Source organism: Lissotriton vulgaris, chromosome 4_1, assembly GCF_964263255.1.
Source record: "Lissotriton vulgaris chromosome 4_1, aLisVul1.2, whole genome shotgun sequence".
In the NCBI taxonomy this organism is placed as follows: Eukaryota; Metazoa; Chordata; class Amphibia; order Caudata; family Salamandridae; genus Lissotriton; species Lissotriton vulgaris.
The window spans coordinates 151,068,170-151,095,062 of NC_141691.1; positions in this window are offsets into that span (position 1 = coordinate 151,068,170).

The window sequence follows — 26,893 nt, forward strand, 5'->3', positions numbered from 1 at the left end:
GGTTAGCTGGAAATTTTACTGACATAAAACCATTGAAATTCCACGTTATAGTTAGTTGGACTCCCTATAACTTGCGCGTGTAATGCACATATTACATCACTCATGACATGGTCAGTGACATCACTCATGACATCACTGATGACACCATCCAGTGAATGTGTGCCTTTCTGAAAAATAAATATGTTTTATATATGTATATGGTTTTTTCAGTGAATTTAATAGGTTTTTTAAATGCTAATTCCTAACTATAACTGGTGTGAAACCTATGGTTTTTTCAGTGAATATATATATATACATATACATACATACATACATACACACACACACACACACAAATTCACGCACTTTCCTTATATGGCATGTGTGGTAAAGGTATCCTAATGGTAAAAACATGTGTGGTAAAGGATGCGTGGTAAAGGCATTGCGTTGTAATGCCGGTGTTGTAAAGGCTGCCTTCCGTCTCTGCAGTAGAGTTTGATGATGGCGAGTGGGAAACACTTCTCCACATACCTGTGGAGAGGCAAGGTTGTTGGTAGGCTTTGCTCGAGGAGGCAACTTTAAGGAGATCCTCTTCAGTATATTGCATAAATGGATGGGAGAGATGACTGGGCTTTCTTGTGCAAATATAATGTAAATAAGCTGATTCTGCAGGCACAAATAGTTTGCTCAGTCAAAGCTCATTGTAAATTGAACATCATAAAGTATAATTAAGTAGCGCATGTTACTTCACTAAAGTAGCCATATTAAATCACTACTCACACTCTGCATAGTTGGGCAAAGGATCAGTGCGCTTGGCTAGCCCTAGAGAACTATAAAGGAAGAGGTATTTTCGACCCCTCTTCACTGCAGCCTCATGCTCAGTGCCTGCCAACTTCGTCTCCACACCTGGAAGACTTCTCATTCTTCACTCTCTGCCGAGTATGTTGCTTCTTTCATGATCACCACAACTAGTGGCACCCTCGCCGCTCTGGTTACTGTCACTCCTTCCTTTCTCATCTCCAAACCTTCTCACAATCACACCCAGCACTGTTCTCTGGGTTTAACACGTCATCACTCACTAGACCCAAATCTGCAACTACATCATGCGCAGCTTCAGCATAGTTCAGCACAATGTTCACCTCCAAGGTTCTAATCTACCCCTTACTTCAGTGAAAGGTTTTCTGGGGAGAAACTGCTCTCAGCTCCTTCCAGTCTGCAGGTTCAATCCCTCAAGGCGTCTTCTCATCCTGTAATAATAAAAGAAGAGATGTCCGGTCAAGTAAATATGTGTGCTGTACTAGAAACTAAAGACAAAGTGAGATCATGTCGCAACCAAATGAAATAGCACAGGGCTGAGAAACTCCCATCAGCCCACCCTTATGGCGGAATATCATCATGTGGGATACAGATAGTAAATTCAAACCTCGCCCAACCCATCAATCGATGGTGCAGAGATGGATTTCTGAGGTGGAACTCTAGCCACAGTGTTGTTCAAATGATGCTGATGATGTGCAGTGTTTGTGAGGATGTGTGTGAAATGTTAAAATTGGCTACTAGGGAAAAAAATCGAGTTTAATAAGGATTGTCCTAGTGTCAAAGATAAAATTATGCCTAATAGTCTGAAAGTATAACTATGTTTTGACTCTTTGGTACTAATCCAGAGGTCTGCCTTCTTAGCAATTCCCCAGGGTCATAAAGCTTACTATCTACTAGTTGTTGAAACAGCGCTGGAAAACAACTGCTAACATGTACTCTTTCACAAGAAGCTTGCACATGCCTAAGGCCACCCCTGTGGGGTGAAACCTTACTCAAGCAACAGCCACAATACTTATAAGGGTGACCCACAAAAAGTCATTAAATTAATCTGTACTTAAAGCTCTGGTAGCTTTGCATAATAGCAGTCAGGCTCAACTTTAGAGGCAATATGTAAAGTATTTATGCAGCAGTTAAACAATAATTGAAAAAAGACGCAACACACAAAAAATCCAACACCAATTTAGAAAACAAGCTCTAGAGGTCTTCCCGCAACTGCCCAGCTGACCTGCTGCAGTGGACCTGCAACTGAACCTCCCTGAGCCAAGATAGCCTCTGCTGGAGTGAGTTCCTAATCCCCAAGTGGTGTCACCCGGACAGGCTAGACTAATCAATACCTTGATGGGCTTCCCTGCTTAGGCGAAGGAACATAGAACACAGCCCTTTTATGTAGCGGCACTCGTCAGTTCTATGCCCCTCTGAACACAATTACATCTCTCTGGCAACTGCTCCTGAGCCAGTGGACTGACCTATAGGGAGCCCTTCTCCTCACTTGTGGGTACCATCTGTGAGGCACCTACCCTTAACTTGCTCACAGATGCATCCCAGTAGGCAGACAATACCGCCATAGCCAACAAAGTGATGTGGCACATTTTGGGTCTTGGCTCATAGTTCTGTCCCCAATCCAAGGAAAGGTCTGCCTATAAGCACAGCAACCAACAGAGGCCACTGACAGCTCTCAGTGTCAAGAGTCAGGCTTGGGTCATCCAAGTGCCATGTGGACCTTGGGCAAGCCCCAATCCCAGCCTTTGGGCTGGCAATGAGTTTCCTAAGGGTTCTCTTACGTCAGATTTCTCAGAGTGGAGAGCAACAACCCCGGGTGTTAGGCACCCCACTTCCTTTTTTCATCAATCTAGTGGTGGTATCCTGATACTGGCCTTGCAGCCCTGGGAATGTACCCTGAGGCTCAACGGGTGACAGGGGTGAGTCTTTTCTCCCCCTTCACCTACATCTGGGCCTTTGTACTCTCCCAGTGGTAGTAATAGCCCTAGAAAACTGAGTTTTCAGGGCGCATTGGGCAGCCGCCACTCCCAGCTCTCCTGAAACTCATTTCCCAGAATGCAGTCAATGGGCATCTCAGGACTAGTTATGACCCTCCTTTAGGTTGCCTCTCCACCCCATTCAAGGGACTCCAGAGCCATAGAGCTGAAAATCTCCTGACTTTGGGCCTGAGTCACGCTACACACCTGTTCAATATATTGCTCTGGGGAAACCAGCCTTTCCACTGCCATGGCCTGGGTGACCCCGGTGCCCTTCAAAGCAACGACAGGGAACCCATTTATTTTGACCTGGTGGAAGAGATGATTTCTGCCATCAGGTATCACAAGTTCACAGTCTGGGCCTACCTCCCAACCAAGGGGGATTAGTGCATTTACAACCACCTGTACCTCAGGACTACTTTCCCCATAGCCCACATTGGCCATCCCCTTAGAGGTCCCACTTGTGGGTGTTTCATTTTGGACAGGCATTGTTCCCCTGCTTGTGTCCTAATTCAGACCAATCAAAGCACTGGGGCTGTAAAAGACGTCTTGAGCCACTGCCCACCAGAACCTTCCCACTGTTTCTCAGATGGAGCATAGGAACCCTCTCCCTTGCTCTGAGACTTGTCTGTGTTGCCCTGGACCTTCCTCTCTATCCCGGGGGAGACTGACGCACTCTTCTTAGGGTCACTCCCATGTACCTTCTTAGACTCTTTGGTACTAATCCAGATGTCTGCCTTCTTAGCAAACTCCCCAGGGTCATAAAGCTTACTATCTACTAGTTGTTGAAGCAGCGCTGGAAAACAACTGCTAACATATACTCTCTCTCAAGCAAATTGTACAGCGCCTTGTAATCATTTCCATCACTGTCCTTCAGCCAACCATCCAGTGCCTTACAAAAGTAATTCACATAGTCTACCCAGGTCTGTAAGGGCAACGTCTGACTGTACCTAAACTTGTGCCTATACTTCTCTGGGGTGAAACTATATTTGGTGAGAAAGTCCTTCATGATGGGATACCACATGCTGTCCCCTTTCCATAGGGCTAACGGGGCATACCTCCCTTCACTATAAATGTGCCTCCAGAGACTGGTCCTGCAATTCCCCTCAGGCAGTCAATGATTCTCTGGCACAACCTCTTAGGTCTCAAACCATGTATCTATATCATCCCATGCTGCAAAGTTAGGTACCAGGGGCCAGATGTATGACCGATTTGCAATTTGCAAATCAGTCGCAATCTGATTTGCGAATGCAAAATGGCCCATACACAATGTACCGAACCTTGGCGCTACCCGTATAGACGCCGACAGGACCCCCCAATCGGAAGGCAAGCAAGAGAAAAACACCAGTGACTCCAAGTGTCTCCGCACTGCCATCAACATGAGGGCACCTGCGTGTTAACGCCCAGAAGCCTACAGACCTCCAATGTATATGCAGTTGACGCGAATCTAAGACTGCCAATGCGACCAGAACCGTCAACAGACCCCCATCTTGAGAACCATTAATCCTAGTATACAGGTTATCAACACATCACCTACTGGGCATCAGCAGCACGTAGCCTCGCATCAAATAGGAGGTACCTCACAACTTAATACTGGAAGCTCACTCTTAAATAGCAAGATATGTGAAAATAGAAAACCGGAAACAGATAGATAAAACACTTTAAAGCGCTCAAGTCCTCAAGACAGACTATCCATTTCTGATTACAACCGTGTGAGAACCAACACCAACCACACGTTCAGGTCCACTTGGATACCTACATGGCTCCCTGACGAAGGCCCTCAGCCGAAACGCGCGTAGAAGACATACTTAGCCATGTTTTAATGTACATATGTGCCAAAATAAACCTCCGCTTTACCAATCATGAAATATGTATAAGATTTAACAATATATGTCTGTATATGTAGATAAAGTCACATATATAATGGAGGCATGCACACAATAATCATGTATATTTAAACAACAATGTTTTTTTACCATAATGAATATTTAATAAAATAATTTTGTACCATGCATTTTGTCTAATCACAGTTTGTGCTGTCACTAGTCCGCTTATGTCCTTTGTCTAAATATTAGTTCCTAATTATTTCTTTTCAAATACCATACACAATGTACGACAGGCATTCACAAATCTGAAATAGTGATTGCGAGCGCTTACCAAGTTGCAAAATATTGCGAGCGGTCAAGGAGACCCACAGATAGCGATACCCTAATGCAAGTAGCAAAAGAAGCTTGTACAAACGTGTCGCAAATTCCGGTCTGTCGCTTAAATGGACCGTTTGCACATGCTATTTACCACAGACTGAAAATAGGTGGTAACAGGGCCCAACCTATAAAAACCGGGCCAGAATGCATCAGAGACTTTCCAACAATGGCTGCCATGTACGTGCTAGCAAGCAGGAGACACATTTTGGCTGCTCAGCATAGGAGGCGGATACAGGAGAGGATCTTCAGAGTCGGGCTGACCATGTTTGAAAAGACAGAGATAGAAATATACGAGCAATACAGGCTGAGTAGCAATGTGATTCTTGTGCTAATAGACACCTTTAAATCACTCCTTGAGAGCAGAACGCTGTGAAGACATGCTATCGCCACCCATGTCTAGGTGTTGTGCTCCCTCCACCTATTAGCCAGTGGTAACTGCCAAAATCTCATTGCAGTGGGCGGAGGGGTTTCTCAGTAAATGCAATACGATTCTTTCGTAAGTTTCTTGACACCATGATCCAACAAATATACCAACACATCTACCTGCCCAGGGATGATGTAGAAATTAAAAATACAATAACTTAACTAGACAGGATAGCCAGAGTTCTGCACATAATTGGCTGCATAGAAGGGTCCCATTGTCTATAATGCACAACACACCATCACGGACATTTAGCAAACTTTCCAGGGAGCACCCATGACTCCTTCATCTTTCACCACAGTGGCATTCACCATCGACTAGAAAGGGGAGACTTCGATGAAGGATACCTATTAGGTAATGCAATGTGATGTATAAAGTGAAATGTATCAGTGCAAACATTACTTTCTGTATTTTGTCTCACCTTCATATGTGTTTTTTTCATTGTAAGATGCATCCATTTACAGAACACCCTCTACAATAGCATGATGCACTTGTAATGTGCAGTCACTTCCTGTCTTTTCTGGTTGCTTTGGGGGTTTTACCCTGTGGGGATGTGGGCTGCCTTCTGCTGCTCCTACACAGCATTTGTGTCTCCGCAGTGGAGACACTGCTGCGGCTGGACACTTCACTGTCAGGAGCATCTCTCATACCCCAGTGACAAGACTGGAGGTCTTTATGGCCTCAACAGCTGCAGTGATATGCTGCAGGCCTCTGGCCACATCTCCACTGTAGTGTGCCATTTCCACCTGCAGGGCCAGTGTGCGTCTTGAGTGGAGCGTGCTTGCATGTGCCAGGCGACCGACCGCCTGGGTCAATTCCCCCATTCTGCTTCCCCTGCTCCTTTCGTTGTGCCTCTGCTTGCTTCTCTCCTCTGCCAGCTCGGTGCAGAGTTGCCCAATCACCGCAGTGAGTGCATCAAACTTGGCATCCAGCCGGGCCTGGTTGTCTGTCAATTTTAGGGATCCGTTTGTGAACCCCTGGGCCAGCTAAGTGTTAACCACCCTCAAATGTCTCTGTTGCAGCAGCAACATTTGCAGGACTGTCTGCTTAATGCTGCTGGCCTCTGCCTGGCCACCTGTGCCTGCCTGGAAGTGGGTGTAAGGCCTTTCCCGGTGCTGCCTCTGCAAGAGCTGCATTGGATGCAGCTGTGGACTCTGGTGACAGGAGCTGTTGCTGGTGCAGCTGCCTGCTGGGATGTGTTAGCCTGGATATCAGATGGACCTGACTGTGACTCTGCCTGGACATCCAGCTCATCCAGGGTCCTGCTCTGCTTCCTCTTGTGTGTCCTTTTCACCCACAGGTGATTCTATGTGGTACATGTAAAAACAAAATTAATTCACAGGTGAGACACTATCACAGTGGTGGAACCATGTTATTTAGGTCATGTCAGAGAGTTACTCCACTGTTTATGTACCTGATTACATATACCATGATGCAACAGCTGTGACTTTTGGTGCATAAAATGAAGCATCTAGGGGTATCTGTGTTGCATGCCTGTGGAATGCAGGCTTGGGTTCTGGCAGGTATGTTAGAATAGATGGGATATTACACTTTCTGGGGGTGCAGAGGTGTGGACGGTCCCTGAGGCACACACTGCCTTTGTGACCTTCCCAGGATCCTGCTGTGGCTCCACAGATCAGGCGGGGGAGTATCAGATTGTCCAGCTATGAACCCGTGGGACTGTCCCAGCTGTGCCACAGTCCTTTTCTTTGCCTGAGAGCGCATGTCGTACCACCATTTTTTCAGCTCACCGATGGACCTATCTGCATTTCTGAGGGAATTTATCTGTTGCTGCATTACCCTCCAGCTCTTGCACTTTTCAGACTTACGACATGTCTGGGAGGCCCTCCTGACCAGTTGTTCATGGTTGTTGTAGCAGCCATCTGTGAGAATTTCCAATTCTCTTCCAGAAAATGTGATCTTCCTCCTTTGCTCCCTTCTCGCTCTGCAGGCTGGTCATTGCAGGCCTTGCTTGGCGACTGAATGCAGTCTTGTAGTGCGCTTCTGCCTTCACAGTGTGCTCCTACTGCTAAGCGGGAATCCCAATGGACACCACTTCCTGGTTTGGGGTCCTTCTGCTGCTCTCGCAAGGGATTGAGCATTTTTAAAGCCGTGGTCGCTAAGGTCTCAATTTGCGACCAGGTAATTGTGATGTGACTCAATTACGAGTCTCAAATTGAGGGCCAGATTTGTATGTACATTGGATTTAGTGACTTGTAATTTCTGAGCCACTAATTCTCACAAGTTGAGAGTCACTATTTCTCTCAGTCATACATTTGACCCCAGATCCTTGGGAATGTCAACCCTCTCGTCTCCAATGGGCACTGGGGTATTGCGGTCATCATTGTTGCTGGACTCTGAGGCCTATTTACATCTGATGTCTAGCTCTTTCATGCTTACCAGCCAACCAGATCTTGTTTCTGCCAAGGCTCTCTCTGCCTCAACCTTACTTTCCTCTGCAGCCCTTTGAGCAGTGGCCTCCCCCATTTTTAGTTTGACCATTTTCAGTCGGATCTCTCTTTCTGCTTTCCTGTCCACCTGTTCCTCTGGGGTCAGGTTGTTGGAAGAGATGCTGCTGCCCGTGCGGGGTCTGGCAGGAGACCTCACTGATGTGGGTCCACCTCCCTCCTCTTGGTCCTCAAGGAGGTTGCTGTCCCCCTCCCCCTCCATCTCCACCTTAACATTCACCTTTTCATCCTCCTGTGCTGTATCCTGTAGCTGGTCAGCCTCCTCCCAGCACTTAGGGACATCTGTAGCTCCGCCTTCTTGGAGCTCCAGTTTGCCTGAAGCGCCCTCTTCTTGCAGAATCCTCGGAGCTCAGCTGCAGTGTAGCTCTCCAGACTGATGAGATCAAACTCCATGCCCGCAGGTAGGGTCAACGACAAAAACAGTCAGGTAGAAAAGAAGTGAATTTAGAAAAAGCTGAGATTTTTGTGTTACATAAATCACTGTATTGAACTGCACTAACACAAGTACAGAATCCCGCCACTGAACACAATGTGGTTGTTGATTGGGGGGGGGGGGGGTGAACACCTACTTAGGCAACAGCCACAATGCTAATCAGGAAGAACTGCAAAAAGCCTCTAAATAAACCTGTTCTTAAACCTCTTGTAGCTTGGCATAACAACAGTCAGACTTAATTTAGAGGCAATGTGTTAATTATTTATGCAGTAATTAAACAGTAATAAAGTGAAAACAAAGAAAAATCGAACAATTTAGAGTACATTTTGATAAATAAATGATTTTAGACCAAAACAACAAAAATCCAATCAGTAGGACTGAAGATATGTAATTTTGTATATTTAGATAAAAGGACCACCAAAAGGAGCAAAGTGCCAACTGAGAGTGTCTGGTCGCACTGGACTGGGACTGGTTCAGGCCCACCGCGATGTGGTGTAGGTGGGGGCCCACTTTGGCGAACTTTGACCCACTAAGGAGTGCACCTTCTGCATTAGAATGCAGTCTGTATGGCATTGTTTTGCAAGGCGTGGCGTCGTCTGGTGTCAGTTCCCATGAAGCTAGGCAGCCAGACTTTGCTGGGCTTTGCTTCACCCTGCTTCAGTTCAAATTAACTGTTGCTCGGCGCTAGTTCAGTTGAAGCTGGATGCTGTGCAGCGAGGCTTTGCTGGTCTTTATGTCACTCAGCATCGATTCCGATGAGGCTGCCAGATGTACAGTGAGGCTGTGCGTCGCTTCATGTTGCTCTGCGAAAGTGCAGACGAAGCTTGCAGCACTGTGGCGGGGCTTTGCGGGCTTCGTGCCTCCTCACATTGGATTTGGTGGAATCTTCAGTTATGCCAGGGTGAGCTCTCTCTCATGCTGGCCCGGGACCTGGGGAGGCACCGCTTTGGGATAAGGAACTTACTTCAGCAAGGATCAGACAAGTCCTGTTGCAGGTACAGTGCAACAGGTCAGCTAGGCAGTTGCAGGGAGGCATCTGGAGCTTGTTTTGCCTCTGTAGCTCAGAACAGGAGGCCAGTCAGCTGAATCTTGGATTCAATCAGGTAGCCTTGGATGAAGAGAGCAGACCCAGTCTTCCTTCTTAGACAGCAGGGCAGTACCCAGCAGCAGGGCAGTACTCAGCAGCAGGGCAGTACTCAGGCAGCAGGGCAGTACTCGGCAGCAGGGCAGTACTCAGGCAGCAGGGCAGTACTCAGGCAGCAGGGCAGTACTCAGCAGAAGGGCAGTACCCAGTAGCAGGGCAGTACTCAGCAGCAGGGCAGTACTCCGCAGAAGGGCAGTACTCCGCAGCAGGGCAGTACCCAGTAGCAGGGCAGTACTCAGCAGCAGGGCAGTACTCAGCAGCAGGGCAGGACTCAGGCAGCAGGGCAGTACTCCGCAGCAGGGCAGTACTCAGCAGCAGGGCAGGACTCAGCAGCAGTGCAGTACTCAGCAGCAGGGCAGTACTCAGGCAGCAGGGCAGTTATTGCATTGTAACACCATAGGTGCAGGAGTGTAATGTGGGTCTGAGAGTCCTATTTGGATACCTGGTGTCCCATTTGAAGTGGGAGAAGCTTCTGAAGTTTTCCCCTTCCAGAAGTGTCTGGAATGTCCTTCCTTCCCCCACCCTGATATCAAGGCATCTCGGGTGACAATAGACTAGAGTGAAGCTCTGTGTGAGTGTGCTGAGGTAGTGCCTTTGATGTTCAAGTATAGCTAAATTGCTTACAGCGCTGCACCATTTCTTTGTGAATATGCCCCTAAGTTTGCGAAGACCAGACAAAGAAGCAACCACAGAGAATCCGGTAGGCATCTACCCTAATACGGAAATCCATTGCCCTATGCAGCACAATGAAAAGTGGACTGGAGGAGGGGGTCGGGGGGTCGGGGGGCGGGGGTGACCTGGAGTTGGTTTGATTATTTACAGTACATGCACGTTTACTCCAACTTTTATTAGAGCACTTACGTGTGCCTTAAGGGTGGGGAAATTCACAGATTTTGTTTAAAAAATCCAAGTTTGTGAGTGGGAATCGTTTTTAACATTTACAAGTATCTCTGCAATGCCCCTCCCATGGGAACGTCACACTGCCTCTTTATTATAATAATAACTGTAGGAAATGTGTCCACTCACTCGGAAATATATGCAAATCTTATCTTAGTGTATTTTAACAGTTTGAGAACTGCGACTAGCAAACAAGATTTAGGATGAACTCAGAACAGGTTTTATCCCAGCAGATGCAATGTCGCTTCTCCGAGAGCCTAGCCGGGGTTTCCCAGCCTTGTCTTTGCTGTAATAAATTGAGGCCCTTCTCGCATTGTATATGACAAAGCTGTTTAATAGAACTTGTGTTTATTCTAAAGGAATTTTAAAATGCGAGGAACAATAACAACCTTCAGAAGAGATGACTCGAAGGGCGGACATCCCTTTACTAGCCTGGGAACCAGGGTTATCCGTGCCTGGCGGTGTTCGTCTTGAGGCCGATGGCAGCCATCTTCCTCCCACCTCAGGCAGGAACACGAGGACCTTCTGATGGTTACTAGTGTACAGTGCTGCAAATCACCCGGGGAAGATGGCCGCATTTCCCTCCCACCTCAGGCTGGACTGCAGTGGCCTTGTGATGGTTACTGGTGTACAGTATGTTAAGTCACCTGTGGCAGATGGCAGCCATCTTCCTCTCACTCCAGGAAGGACCTTTAGAAGGCCTGTGATGGGACAAGATTTAGAAGCACTGTGCAACACTTTTGCGCTGCTGTTGCGTCACTTTTGTAACGCAACGGCGGCGTAAAAAATGTGGCAAATTTACAACGTGACGCATCTAGGGATGTGCGTAATGTTGTAAAGCCCTGCATGACATTATACCTGCGTCAGGTATAATGTATGCAGGGTAGGCGTTCCCACGCAGGAAAGCATCGTAAAAGTGACGCAGTGAAATCTACAAGATTTCACTGCATGACTTTTAGGACGCCACTGCGTCAAATCTTTACGCCTGCTGGAAGCTGGCATAAGGAGTGACGCAGTGTATTGGAAATAGGCCGCAACACGCATTGCTGGAGTTGTGTTGTGCTTGCAACACAACTCCAACAATGCGTGACTTTTCCGCCAACAGATGCGTCAGAATTTCTGATGCATGTGTCAATCCTTGCGCCATAGTGCGCCATATTGTAAATATGGCGCATCTATGGTGGCACAAGAGTTTTTCACGCAGGTGCAGGGAAACTGACGCTCTATACAGATGCGTCAGTTTCTTGTAAATCTGCCCCCAAATATTTTGTGAGCAATGGCAAGGATCAGTGTCTTCTGAGATTTCTCTGCTCATTTCTTCAACTCTTGTTTCACTCCTTTTACTAGGCAGGTCATTTATATTTTCTTTTACAACAAGAATTCAGACTAGTGAGTCTTTAGTATAGCGCTCCACATCTCTCTTCTGCCTTTTCAAAGCACTGTAAATAACTAGATCCTAATATTGCCCAATTTATGGTACTGCATAACTGCAGAAGAACGGAAACACATGTACTAAGAGTCAGTTCGCAAAAAGCAGTACCAAATTTTACCTTTACTTTTTGCGAAGGGAATCTGATTTTAGGATGTGACCGATGTACTAATAGGTCCTATTGCACCATCACTATTTGCAGGGGCTAGCAAAATCATCTTCGTCATCAATATTTATTAGACAGGTCTCGATTTGCGACTCCCTGTGATTGCCTGCAAACACTGGGGGCCCGATTTACAGAACTAACTTAAGACAAAATCCTAAACTTACTACTTTTGGTATTCACAGAAGTTAGGATTTTGTCTTAAGACAGACTTAAGTTAGGATTCTATCTTAAGTCTGTCTTAAGACAAACTTAAGACAAACTTAAGACAAAATCCTAACTTCTGTGTATACCAAAAGTAGTAAGTTTAGGATTTTGTCTTAAGTTATCGGGCCCTGGGATTGTGGCCTGCAAGGGACAGCAGACCACCAGCCCTATTTCTGCATTTTCAAAAAGATATCTATATTTTTTTAATGGCCTGTGTTCCCTAAAGGAACCTGTTGTACGTTAAAAAAAAATATTTCCTATTGGAAAAACATCAGGGTGCACCACCTACCTCCCCACACCAAGTCTGCCAACACAATTCTGAAAGGGGGTGGGATCTCTAAAGGACCCCTTCCACTTTGCAAATCAGTTATCCCCTCCTTTGAAGCTGGTAACTAATAAATGGTTTGCAACCCGAATTGTGGTTACAAACCATTAAAAAATTTCATGCTGAGTTACAATTTCGAAGGAACGCTTCTTTATGCGCCTTCCAACTTGTGAGTCAATAAGGTTCACGAAATTCATTTTAAGAGACAGGATATCTTTTATGATTTGTAAAATGGGTTCTGTGAATTACTAAAAGCATTTGGTAGTCACAAACCCAGAGATTTTGCAAATCAAAGGATTCGCAATCGTAAAATATGTTCTTACATCTGGCACTAGGTCACCACATTTGAAAATGACGGTCATTCAGCTTGCTGAACTATCCTCTCGGCCAGACAGAGCAAAAAAAGTGTTCTTTTCACACACCTATTTGATTAATAAATGGGTGTATTGGTTGAGGGGGGTAAAACCCCTACTCAAGCAACAACCACAATCCTAGTCTGGATGAAGCACAATAGTGACTAATTTAACCTGTGCTTAATCCTCTGATCGCTTGGCACAAAAGCAGTCAGACTTAACTTAGAGGAAATGTGTGAAGTATTTATGCAGCACACAAACAGTAATAAGATCAAAACACAGCACAAGAAAAATCCCAAAACAATTTCGAAAACTGGAGGAAATTATAATAAACAAAATTACACTAAAATAAATTAAATCAAATCAGTAGAACTGGTGATTTGATTTTTTAACGTTTTTAGTGATATTGAGCGCCGAAAAGATCAAAGTACAAACTGAGGGTATCTGGTCGCGTGGGATCAGGGCAAAGCCAAATGTTGAGGGTGACCAAAATGGACAATGTCTTAAATACAAGGGATGAATTGGGCCCAGTCTTGGCTTAACTTCGTACTTAGAAAAAATTATGAAGGAAACTCTTGGAGAAGGGAGAGTTCAGAAGGGCAAGGCAGCAGTTGTGTCCGATGAGGATTCGTCATCACCAGGGAGTCATCACCAGGGAGTCACTGGACGAATTCTCGTTGAATTCTCGTTGAAGTCATAGACAATGGTGCAAAACAGCTCAGAGTGGGAAAGGTTGGATTTGCAGACCACAGAGGTTGTCGTTGTAGATGGAGATCTGGTCGCCGTCAAGCCTGGTGAAGATTTTTATCTTCGGACATAGACAATTTTTTGGAAGTTGGAAACCTCCAGCAGGGTGACGCTGCAGGCTGTAGCCAAAGAGGACTCCACCATGCCAGATACTGTCACCACCAGGTGAACATGACTTGCTTTTGTGGAGAAAAAGGTAGCGGCAGCTACAGCAAAGTTAGGCCTATCAGCGATGCACCTTGGGTGGATCGTCTGGAAGGTATGTCCCAGTCTTCTGTCGGTTTTTCAACAGAGACATGCTAACTAACCTGAGCAGGCTATATTGAGCTATATAAACAGTTCCTCCCTTGATCTGATGGCACACCAGCTCAATATACTGAGAGTAAACAACAAGTCTGGCTTCAATCAAGGCATGACCATATCTTTCTCTTAAGATACAAAATGAAGAAGCACTGACAAAGCAAATACTCTTTGTTTTTGTAAAATGTATGATAACAGAGGCACACAATATACCAACATGTACAGAAACCACTTTGCACAAAGTCCAACAGACATATAGCACACACGCCAAAGCCCCTGGTTTAGGCAGGGGTCTTGCAAGGTTAAAGCTAAAACTGTTATTTTATCTTTCGCCTACTTAAACTTCCTCTACTCAGTGATTAATATGAGCAGGTGGTTAAAGATGGATTCACCGACACTCAATTCTAGGGATTGGCATATATTTTTGCTCAACAGACTGATTCAGAGCAAGGGAGAGAAAAACGCAAAATGGATAAAGTGGAAGAAAGATAGGATGGAAAAAGAAAAGCACAATAGCAAGAACCTGCAAGTATAAGACTAAGGGGTAATCGAGTGTCTGGTGGTGAATGAAAATGTTATGAGTTGGAATCAGGATCACAGCCTTGGTATTCAGCAGCAACAACTTTTAGCATCACTGGCCGAGGGTTTCTGGGAAATCTTTGGGCACCAGCCCTTTTAATTTTACAAATTAAGCCCTGCTTCTACTCCTATTAAAGTTAACAATTCTCCCAATTTCCCAATTTCCTACTTCAAATCTCCATAATCCCACTGCATGCTGTGTGCCAGGACTGGAAGGCTATACACATGACCTCAGGGCTTGTTGCGATCGCAAACAACGCCCAATCACGGCACGCTCCCTCTTTATACATCGCTCTCCACACCTGTAGGTTAAAAGACACCCCTCCTCACACACACTAGGGAAGGTAGGATATTGGAAGTCTGGCGACACCCACAAATCACTAGTTGAGTAACCGACAATACCTACATGCTCACAAAGACTACCCCTTAAAAACGATATCCTTTTCTGTCATGGTGAGGGGGGAGAACCGATGACCCATAAGGTAAAATTAAGGCAACCCATGGATAAACACCCACTGTTTTTAGGAGGATTAAAACAGTAGATACCCTGATTGGGGCCACATACGGTGCCCCACTAAAATAGCATGCATAAATATAACAGCACACCCCTAGAAAGGAAATGCACAAGAATCCCCAAGAATGATTGATGATGATATGCGTAAGGATGCAAATGTTTTCTGAACTAAACCAATGAACAACAGCTCTTATCCAAAAGGTCTGCAATCGAGCCACTCATGTGCACTACCTTTACAGCAGCCCACCACCTCTGCAGCGACCATTTCCATAACCCTAACAAGACCCATGTGTGCGAGTCAAGGACCACAAACTTTTTCACAAAATATTTTGAACTTTTCTCAAAGTTAAGAAACCTCAGATCCCCAGAGAACTATACAAGCCTCCCCTTGAAGTCAACCCAAGACCTGCACTCTTCCATAAGTAATGTACTGTTGCATTTCTATGTACCCTCTGTGTGCTATTGGTGTTTCCGCATCCAATTGCCATCAATGCACTAACTAGTCTGATGGAGTCTACGCCGAAGCAATCACTGCGCTCACTGATAATCACACCAAACCCAACACTAGCAGTCCACACGCGATACATAGCGCCCTCTTACACAATGTGTGGTATCAGTACAGGACCACTGTGGGTTCCCAGACAACAGCCAGGTCATGTTACGTTTGTTCGCTGATACTGCATACATTAGGCACAGACAGGCTTTACTTGTGCCAAGAGGTAGCCCCCGAAAAAGCACAATATCTTCTCCACTTTTACCTATGTAGGATTAGGGCCAAGATACAACCCAATACAGTAGAATCCCAGAGAGTAGTATTGAACCTGACCCAAAACGAGACCAATCTGACTACATTATATCTTTTCACTGGGCCTAGGGACATCCAAACAGAGCTAGATAGGATGTGTAGGAGGGGGACCACAGGGGAGGATACTGTTTGGCCCCAAGACTTTCCAGAAAGGAGGTTCTTGGAGGTAGCTAAACTACCACACCTATGCACAAACACGTCTGCTCCTGCCTCAGTCTGTGGGCCCAGGGCGGCCCTTAGCATTTCTGGGGCTGTCTTCTTCAGTAACAAATAGACCCCAGACATGGAGTTCCAGTGTAGGACCATCCATCTCGATGATACAAAGTGAAACAAGTTTTGTAGGGGATGGTTAAAGAACAGCGTAGATACCCATGTCAGGAAATCTGGGCCACTGTGGTGAATATATATTGGTGGTTAGAATGGAAGGGGCAACCCATAATTGTATGGAAACGTACGCTGTATTCCTTGTGTTTCAGAGGAAAAGGAGCCATCCCATTAGGAACAAATGCGAACTGCGGTACAGTGCTGCACATTCCGGACACGCAATGGGGCACCTCCACACTGATGGATACCTACTGGCAGAGTGGCGAGTTTGCTTACACACAGCTTGTCCCTGGATGGCGTGTCCTCTGCTCCCTCATCACTATACACCTCCCCACTCTGGTAATTCCCGGAGAAGATCTGTCAGAGTTGCACCACACCCGCTAAGGAAGAAGACAAATCCGTTGCATCAGGCTTGGGAGAAAATAACTGCTGAATAATTTGGCTAGGCTCAGTACAAGATAGCAAAAACAACGGGGTTTACCCAAACTACTCTCCTATACCTGTGTATGAAACAACATAATTTACAGAAGAAAATGGCACGGAGGAATCAATATCTCTTTTTTATTTGGCCATTGGGAACATTTAATTACCCTATCAGTAGTCCAAGGCCCTATAGCAATACATCCCAAAATTCATTCTAAAAGCACATGTACCATGGAAACAGTCTTTGAAACTGTCAATCATTATAAAGGTTTTTAACACAAAGAAACAACATACAAATATAAATATATATAAACATATGCATCACTAACATTTATAGACCAGCACCTAAATGCAACGAATCTAAGTTGCCAATACCCATATCTTTTTATAATGCTTAATGTTCACACACTTAATCTGAGTGATACACTATGAGGTAGTCTTCTAAGCACATGAGGCTACAATACCTCTACAACCATCTATTGAGTGTGCTTAATAGCTAAAATCACAATTCTCATATTTAGACGGACTCCTCCCGTCAAAACTGTTGACACCGATGCGTTTTGGCCTCCAATTTCTTCTGGGCCTCCAGAGGTCAAGGGCAAGGGAACCAACGTTTTTAAAGGTCGTAATCCAGGTCTACAAAGTCCCTCGTTCAAACAGAAAAAGGATTAAGCCCAAGCGCGAGGCTCAATAACCTCTCACAATCGTGGTAGACTCTTAAAACAGTAACCCGTTCCTAGCGGGAGTTTATCTGTCTCTTGAAAAGTGCTTCGCTTTTTAACCTTTTTAAACCATATCCCGGGCGACAAATCTTTAAGTGGATTCCTCCAGTAAATGCGCTACCGTGCAATTCGTACTGACAAGGACATTCCAGAGGAATCCAACTGTTTTCTGACACACAAATCAACGCAGGGGGGTCCATACTGTTCTTCACAGTGCAAACTAAAGCAAACACCCACTGGTTAATAATAACTAGGTGGGAGCTGCTTGAGATGATGAACAGCACTAAGCTTTGCCTTAATGCATTCAAGGAAGATCTGAGAGCCATCCACCTCATGGTGATGCAACATCGAAATGTGTTGGACTTAATAACCACAAAAGAGGGAGGGGTGTGTGCCAAGATCGGTGTGTCCTGCTGTACCTTTATTCTACGTAACAACCTGGATAATGGAACTTTGACTCTTGTCATCCAAGCATGGCACCATTTACAAAGAGACATGCTTGAGGAGGGAGGTGCCCCATATCAGGCATGGTATCTAAACTGGTTTGCCTGGATCCCTCGGTGGCTGACCGGACTGTACATGTCACTGTTGCTCATTCTCATCTTTTTATTGTGCTTGTGTGGTTTCCCACGATTGAGGGTTTCCTGCTGTAAAAGCGTAGCCCTCAAATTAGGTAGAATGCAAATAACTAGGGAAGTATTATTAGTCAAAACTGAAGACCAGAATGTCCCCAATAATGGGACTGTCATGAAATATGGGTTAGATAATATGGTTGAAAATTCAACTAAAGTGGGGAATGTTGAATATCAACAAAAACAATGCTAATGCCTATGATGGTACACTTGTACACATTAACAAAATTGCATCACTATTGTCAAATTCACCCGTCATGAACTGTCCATCAACCTTGACTCAAAAATAAGCTAGGCTCTGCAACCTAGACCCACAGTGACTGCTTGACTGGTCACATGTGGGGTGGCACATAGCTAGCAGACAAACGTACAAACAGGCATCTCAGGTCCATCCCCCAGATAAGCGCAGTGACACCACAATGGTCCAGGTAAATTGGCCCCAATAATGCACACATGGCCAGATGGGTGTGCACATTCCCAAAACACCATGTAGTCAGATACCACACAGAGTTAGGAACACACATCTAATCAGGACACAACACACGCAGTACAAGCAGTGATCATGCACCCCTCATGCTGGACATCTGGACACACTACCCACTTGCCCACATTGTGTCCTCGCAAGATCATGGCCCACCTGCATTTGCTATCAGGGACCTTTTATTTATGACTCCACAAACAAGCCCAAATTCTTTTACCGAACATGGATCACCAGATGTACTTTTATTGCTCACAAAACTGTATAAAAATCGCTCGGATTGATTGTACTTTGAGACAGTCCTTTGACCCTTTTCTGTAAGCTGTACTCCCGGCCGCATTGTTTAATTAAACCAACTGTTCCTATTTCCCCAAACGATTTTTCTCTTTTTTTCTTTCGAGGTAAATTCATATTTGAGCAACATTTCTTTTATGATGCACTAAAAACAATTGGCTGAAGTGTACTTATTAAACTTGGCAATTTTATTATATGTGATATTCAACTATAGCAAGCATATTAATGTGCACATAGGAAGGCTTTTCAGCAATGAAATTAACACGATGTACATAACCTGTATTACAAATTGAAAACAAATATTGATTTAAGGATTAGCAAAACTGCTGGCTGTCTTAGACCTCAAGAAGCTTCACTCCTGCTGCTAAACACCCTAGCCACAGGAGTCATCAGCGCACTCCTCTGGTTGTACACTTGCCACCTGCCTTTAATCTCTAGCTCTTGCCTGGCTATCTTGGCACTACTCTTGCCACCATTGCTCATCTATGCACCATGCAGGCCTTTAGGATGCATTAACACAGAGCTGTCATCACAACTGCAACCCTGTCAATATCAATCTGTGTGCGTCTGTCTATGTGTTTGTGTACCTTGCACTGGGTTGACCCTTGCTCTATCTGTTCTGTGTACTATTGAAGCTTGCACAGCTGATGCCACTGTAGTGCCTTACTAAAGTGCGAGGAAACCTTTTCACTTTGCAACAGCCAAAAGGATTGGCATTGCAATGCACATATCTGTTTCAATCCGCAAGGCAACAGCAGATGTTACGGTCGCACATTCACAGTGGAGGCAGGTTTTAATTGGCCCCAGTCCCTCCGGGTCTCAGAACCAGTAGTAATTAAAACATTTTATTGAAAGAGTTCCCTATCGAGCCCTATATTCACGTCCTTAACTTCAATGGCAAAACACACATTGATTTCTAAATAATGAATGCTAAAAACGTTCGGTCATCCATGTCAGCTATTTAGTTAGTGTGTATATTCCACATGTTTTAGTTAATTTTGCATTGACAAAGAGTGTTAGTTTTTTCCAGGATGTTATGTTTGTGTATCTTTTTTCGTGTCATATATTTCTCTTGTATAGTGCATACTTTGAACTGAGTCACCTCCAAGTGTTTATAGTGGGCCACGATCGAGCGCTCTGGAGTTGAAGTTGAAGGCAATGTGAGTTTCTCACAGTGCCTGTCAGTGGGATAAAAAGGTTTTCAGAATGCATAGTCATCCAATCATTGGTCTTTCTGAGGAGCGCACAGAGCAATGGCCACGAACATGAGTGCAACTCTGTGTGAAGGAGGAACGCAGCTGTCAAAACATTGACAACAAGGGACAATGAAAAGCAATGCATTGCTTGCAAGTGAACGTATTGTGTGTTTGTGGGGTGGTGAAGGAGATGTACATACACAAGAGAGTGAAAAGAGGGTGCTGAAGAGGAAAGAGATGGGGGCAGATTTATGAAGGGCTTGCGCCACGTTTACGCCGCCGTTGCGTGACGCAACGGCACGGAAACGTGGCGCATCCCTGCGCCCTATTTACAAAGTGACGCATCTAGGAGATGCGTCACGTTGTACAGCACTGCGCCATGAGGAGGCGTTCCTGCGCAGGGGGGGCGTTCCTGCGCAGGAACGCCTCCTGAAAGTGGCTGAGTGAAATCTATGAGATTTCACTCAGTCACTTTCAGGGCAATGCTGCGTCAAAACCCTGCGCCTGCTTGAAGCAGGCGTAAGGCTTGAGGCAGCATTGAAAGAATAGGCCCCCCCCAGAGCATTGCTGGAGCTGCGTCGCGCTTGCGACGCAACTCCAGCAATGCGCCACATTTCCGGCACAGATGCGTCACGCATCTGTGCCGTTTTTGCCCCATGGTGCGCCGCATCATAAATGCGGCGCACCATGGGTGGCGTAGCTGTGGCGCACTGTGGCGCATGTTAACTGGCGCATCCCTCGGGATGCGTCAGTTAACATAAATCTGCCCCATGAGGTGTAAGATATGCAGATGGACGAAATGTGGTGAGAAAAAGGGTTTATATGTTTAACAGACTGATCATAATTGCAGTGTTTGAGACTTTCTGAAGACCATTTCCCCTTGCACAGGCCTCAGTAATGTTTATTTCACAGCCTAAGAATGACAATATTAGTTATTTACAAAACAATTAATATTGTTATTCATTTATCTTAAACAGCTAATTACTTCATCAAAGCTGATAGTCCTGGAGTTTTAGGTGTATGTCAGTTGTTGTGTTATATATCTGACTAGGTGCATGTTAGAAATGGGGTTTCTGGTTGGCTAGGGTATGCACCTAAGCCAGGCAGAACCCACCACTCTACTCAGGGCAAGGGAGTTACAAACTGAAGGTAACCCCTGCTCACCCCAATGGTAACTTGGCAGAGCAGTCAGGCTTATCCCAAAGGCATTGTGTAAAGCTTGTGCGCAACACAATCACACAGCAGTGACACACTAGGCACACCACAAAAGAGACTCCACGCAAGGCTATATAAAATATCCTTTAATATTATCCATAAAAACTCATTAGATCACATTCACATATACCACTTTGCCGCCACGCACTTGTCATGACTTCAGAGGTATTACATAAACCACTTTGCCAAATAGACATTTGTCATAAACATCACAGTTAGGGCGAACAGTAATTACTTGTAGTGTTACTCTTAGCATAAAACACTGTGCATCAATATCATCAGTAGTGCACTATAGCCAAATCTGTTAAGGGCACACATTAGAAACACATCACCACTGGGAATATCCCTTCAATAGGCAACATTACATCAGGGTTCAATACATCAACATTACCCATTTATGCAGTAATTCTCCACACAGCGTGGAGCACAAAAGCCACCGGGCTTCTCTTACTGGAAATACAGTAATTACTGTTCCCGACCGCGACCTCCAATAGTACTCCTCTCTCGAGATGAGGAGCAGGGGCCACCGTCTAGCCTTAACCCGAGCCGTCCAAGAAACTGCTCCCTCCTTACCAGTAGGTGAGCGTGCAGCTGTACGGCGACAATGCGGTGCAGCTTTGATAATACACGGAATACGTCAGATTTCCGCAGGGAACAGGAGAGCTCTGTCGAGGGTCCACTCCTACCCAATAATACTGCAAAAATGACCCTGGTAGGCCAACACACCAAGAAGGAAGGCGCCAGCACTGGCCACACACGGTGGGAGCCCTCCACTGCCATGGTCTGGTTCCCGCAACCTCATGGCCCAGGGAAATGGAGCTGCCCGTGCTACCTGGCGGTACAGCTGGCTGCAGTGGGGCTACTCCGCCCTCAACCTGGACTTGCTTGAGGCCCTCAAGGGCGTCTCTGACGGCGAAAACACCAAGCCTCCAGGTTGCTGCAGGCCCTCTTCCCGGCTGTGTGACGTGGTCTGCGTGAGGAGAGCGCCCTTACTGCTCGCGGTTTTGTCTCCTGCTGGGCGGAGTTGCAGCTTCTTCTTGTTGCCAGGCGATGCCTGGCTGTCCTGCGTGCTCAATTCCTCACGAGCGGCCATGCTTGGTGCCTTCTTCGTGGTAAGGTGTGGGGCTCAGCGCAGCACTCAGCTGGCATGAGGCCCAATAAAGCGTCCAAGTTGGTTTACAGGCCAAAAGCGAACCCCAGACCCTGTGCATTGCTCCACATGTGCTCTGCCACAACAGGGTGGGAAAACCCACCGCTCACCACGCGCTATGTCCTCTAAAGCCCAGAGCAGCCCACAGTGCTTCGTTCGTGCTGGGCTTCGTGAGAGCAATGGGACAGAGGTTAGGAAAACAAGCAGCAGGCCAGCACACACAGTTCCTCGGCATAGGGGCAGCACCCTCAGCAGATCAGCTCCCAAGAAAAAGTCCCAGTGGCAGTTCCTTGCCAGCACAGCTCTCTTCTCTTCCCATGCAGTGTCTCCCCTTTTACATGGGGTCATAGCCCCTTTACTTATAGTTTAAATGCATTTGTTCTAGAGGTTTTTAAAATACAATTACAAGTGCATAACCCCCCCCGCCCCCCATTCACAGTGTAAGCCTTAGCCCCAAGCACACAACAGGGGGGCGGATCCAGCATTGTGGAAGGCAGGCACAGCCCTAGTCAGGTGCAGGTGCTACTCCCCTCACCACCCCAAATACAGACCAGACCTTTTCAGGTGCAAGGGAAAACTACTCCAGCTACTCTAAATTAAGCCAAGGTCTATTCTACCTAGCACTGAGTCACCCAGGCAGGGCAGGACACACCTCATACCCCACCAGGGGCTAGCTGGAGTGAATGCCTATCCCCTCTCCCCTGTCAGTCAAAACCATAGGATCAAAACACATCCAGGCAGGTCACAAAGACACATAGCACACAGAAAGGCCCACTTCTAAAAGCGGTATTTCTAAAATAGTAATAATAAATCTGCTTTCATCAATAAGCAGGAATTATCACTACTATTCCAAACATGCCAAACATGGTCACGCTAACCCTCTCATGTCAGGAATTACCACGGAAGCACAAATCAGGGAATCCCCGATGCATCCCTATGAGAGGGCAGCCTCACAGCAGTGAAAAACCAAATAGGCTGTTTCTCAGTTCCAGGACATGCCACACAGTTAAGGCAAATGTCCTACCTTTTATCTGCATTTCACCCTGTCCATAGGGCTAGCTAGGACCTACCTTAGGGGTGACTGATATGTAGTAAAAGGGAAGTTGCCGACATGGCAACCACTTTATATGCCACGTCACGGCAGCAGTAAACTGGGTGCGCAGACCCTGCAGGGGCAGGGGCCTGAGACAGGTTTGAAAGGCTACTTCGGTGGGTGGCACAAGCAGCGCTGCAAGCCCACTGGTAGCATTTAATTTACAGGTTCTGGGTATATGGGATACCACTGTACAAGGGACTCACAGGTAAATTAAATATGCCAACAAGAGCTGAGAAAAAATACAGGAGGAAGGAAAAAAGTCTGGGATGACCCTGCAAAAAGGGCCCAGTCCAACAGTGCAATAGCAGAAAGCTCAGAGAGGAACCAAAATACTGGTTGGGTGAACACTATTGGCATCAAAGAAATGTAGTACACGTATGTGTGTGTGTGTTTGTTTTGCACTGCTGCTGCCTATGCTGCTGCCTATGCTACATCTGCTCTGTTTGCAAGTGAAAGGCCTTTTCCCTACACAACGCTTCTTTAAATTGTGGGCTAGCTCAGGTGAACTGTACACATTGCAGCGTGTCGTTTAAATGAGACACTACGCACCGAAGTTCGCATTCTAAGTTGGCAAAATATTTGTGCATCATATATATACAGTGACGGCTGATGCTTAACGGGGGATGCCAGGCAGGGGAATAAAATCATAAAAATAGACAAAAAATCCTGAGCTAAGAATGTTCATCAATATCCAAAAAGAAGGACAAATGTTGAGTTCCAGATTTCAAGTTTTCTCATTATTCTTCATTTATTGACATTCTTCATCAACAGATAGGAATGCAACCTCTGCCAACACGTGTTTCGTCTCGGTCGTAGAGACCCAAGACTTCGTCAGGGCTGTAAATATTATAATAAATATAATCATAATTCCATTCCACTTAGGTTAAATCACATTCAAAAAATCAGAATTAATCAAAGTGGCGTCCCAATCACCATTAAAAATTATTATTAAGTCTGGTGCTCACCATCTAGAGAGGAGGGATAATGCAAATTTATCGTTGCAAGCCACCATACTTAATATAACAGTTTACAATATTCATCAAGTTAACCGATTAAACTTACAATTCATTGAATCACTAAAAATTCCAAGTTTAATTATAAGAAAAAATCAGTGAAGTCAGATGAGATGGACTAAAGAGAATTGAAAGAAAGCCGAAAGAGAGAAGGTGCTCTAGTTACTAAGGTGCACCAATGCGCCCAGAAAATTTACAAAAAACACCTAGGACACGAGTTGAATGATATGAAAATGAGAGAAAAACAGGGCCAACGAGCCCAACACCAAAGTCTAGATGATAACACCCCAAGGAAAGTAGTGCATATAGGAAAGTCACGTCATACAAGGTATCAAAGACAAATCGCTCACCATATATATCAAAGGAAGAGTTGCGTAGAGAAATGAAGAGCAAATTCCTTGTACGTATTCCGCATCAGTTAGAACTGAGAAGAGAGGAAGAAAAGGGGGAAAGATCTTTTAGAAGATCATTCATTAAATATAAATGGATACCCCCCTAAACCAATAGGGTTTGAAAATATCACCGTAGCTGAACATACTCACCAGCCAACAATGAGACCCCAATATAAGTAACAGAATCTCTCACACTCACTTCATTTGAAATGATCCAAGTTCATATATATAAGTATTAGAAAACGTGAGTCCTTGTCATTGGTAGATCGTGTCCAAATAAGTATGCTGAAAACGTAACCGGTATACTCTTGTCCTGAAAGCCAAACCGAAAAATATGTATTTATTTACCAAAATAAAACGTAATATATGAAAATGCCCGTTAGTATTGACTAATCGGGTCGGAAATACATCTAAGCCTCAAAAAAAATACGACATGAGCAGAAAGTACATCAAGAGTACTCATTGTTATAACTACAGAAGAGGCGTCATGAAGATTATAATCTCCAAGTCGGTAATATCATGTTCAAAGCGCAACCCATAGACCCCAATCAGTTAAACTGTACTGCTAAAAACGGTGCACACAAAAGGTCAAACACATCGTTTACTTTAAAAATATAAACCGCATCTTAACAAATAAAGGAGCCCGAAAGCGGGGTTGTACATGAAAGTCCGATAGAGGCACAAAAGTTAGAGAGCCCTCCTCCGAGTACAGAGCCTTTAGAAGTATTCCATGAAACAGCGGCGTTCAGCACCAACGCCATGTTGGTACAGCTCTATATCGGCGTGAGGCGATATCATGGCAACAAAAAAGGGACTACCGGGAAACAATGTAAAGGTGCCGCCATCATATAATAGACAAATATAGTGCCTAGGATAGGAAAAAGTCCTGTGAAAAAGAAAAGAATCGTATCTGAAAACAAAATAACTGAATAATTAATAAAAAATTAAAAAATTAAGAGTGTGGCTAGTTAAACCAAAATGTTCTACAGATACTATAAGAAAAAACAGTAGTCCTGCATGTCGGGACTAGTATGCCTGTATGGACAAAACGGAGAACTAAATTAGAAAAGCGTCTACTCATCAGCTTAACAGGAACATAACCCGTTGGTGTATGATCCCATACTAATCCTAAGGGCAAGAATTGAAAAAAGGGCAAGAGTATAGATAAAACGCAAAACTATCAAGAGTAAGTAATTAGATATGAAGAAAGAAGAAACACAGTATTTAGTCAGAAGACAGAAAACAGAAGAGTTCAAGACCATCTTAAAATAATAATAATGGCAGCAGATAAATCGTATATATACATAATTAGCAAATATTAAAAACACATCCATACAGAGAAAAAGTACAGTCATATGAACATTTTGTGAAATAATATAAATGTCCATATATACAAGCCAATGATTATTTCAACATAAGACAAGCATCACCATTGTTAACAGATTCATCATATAGTGATGATGCTAGTTGTATACATTAGTTGAAAGGTAAGGAAAAAGCGAAAATGGTAACAATATCAAAACATTTAGGCCAGAAAATATTGTAATTCATCATCAAAATTCAAGCCCCTCTCTACCGCATGAACCCTCATTATCCAACGTGCTTCTTGCTGTCTTAATTTCAGTTCACGATTGCCCCCCCTCGTGTTGATAGGTACCGTCTCTATGCCATGAAAAGACATAGGCCTAGATGTATCAAGCAGTTTGCGATTCGTTAAGGCCGAAATTCTGCGAATTTCGGCCTTAACGAATCGTAAACTGAAATTTTGCATCTTTTGAGATGTATGTGTGATTAGCAAAATAAGGAATCGCAATAAATTGCGATTCCTTATTTTGCATCAGCATTTAAGGAATCGCAAATGTGCGATTCCTTAAATGCCATGTATGAAGCTTTTTTTTTTTGCGAATTTAGGTTAAGGACTCGCAAATTAACACGAACTTCAGGTTCATGTTAATTTGCGAAATCCTTTAAAACAACAAAATAACACTATTTTGAAGGTGGCATGTGGCACACATACATGCCCATAGGGCATGTATGTGTGCCATATGCACACACATGTAAGTTTCAGGGGTGCAGCAGGGTGTCCATAAGACACCCCTGCACCCTTGAAATAATTCTCAAATTGCGAATAGCAAAATGCGAATTCGCAATTTGAGAATTACTGCACATTCATTCCTATGGGCCTCCTGGCCCATAGA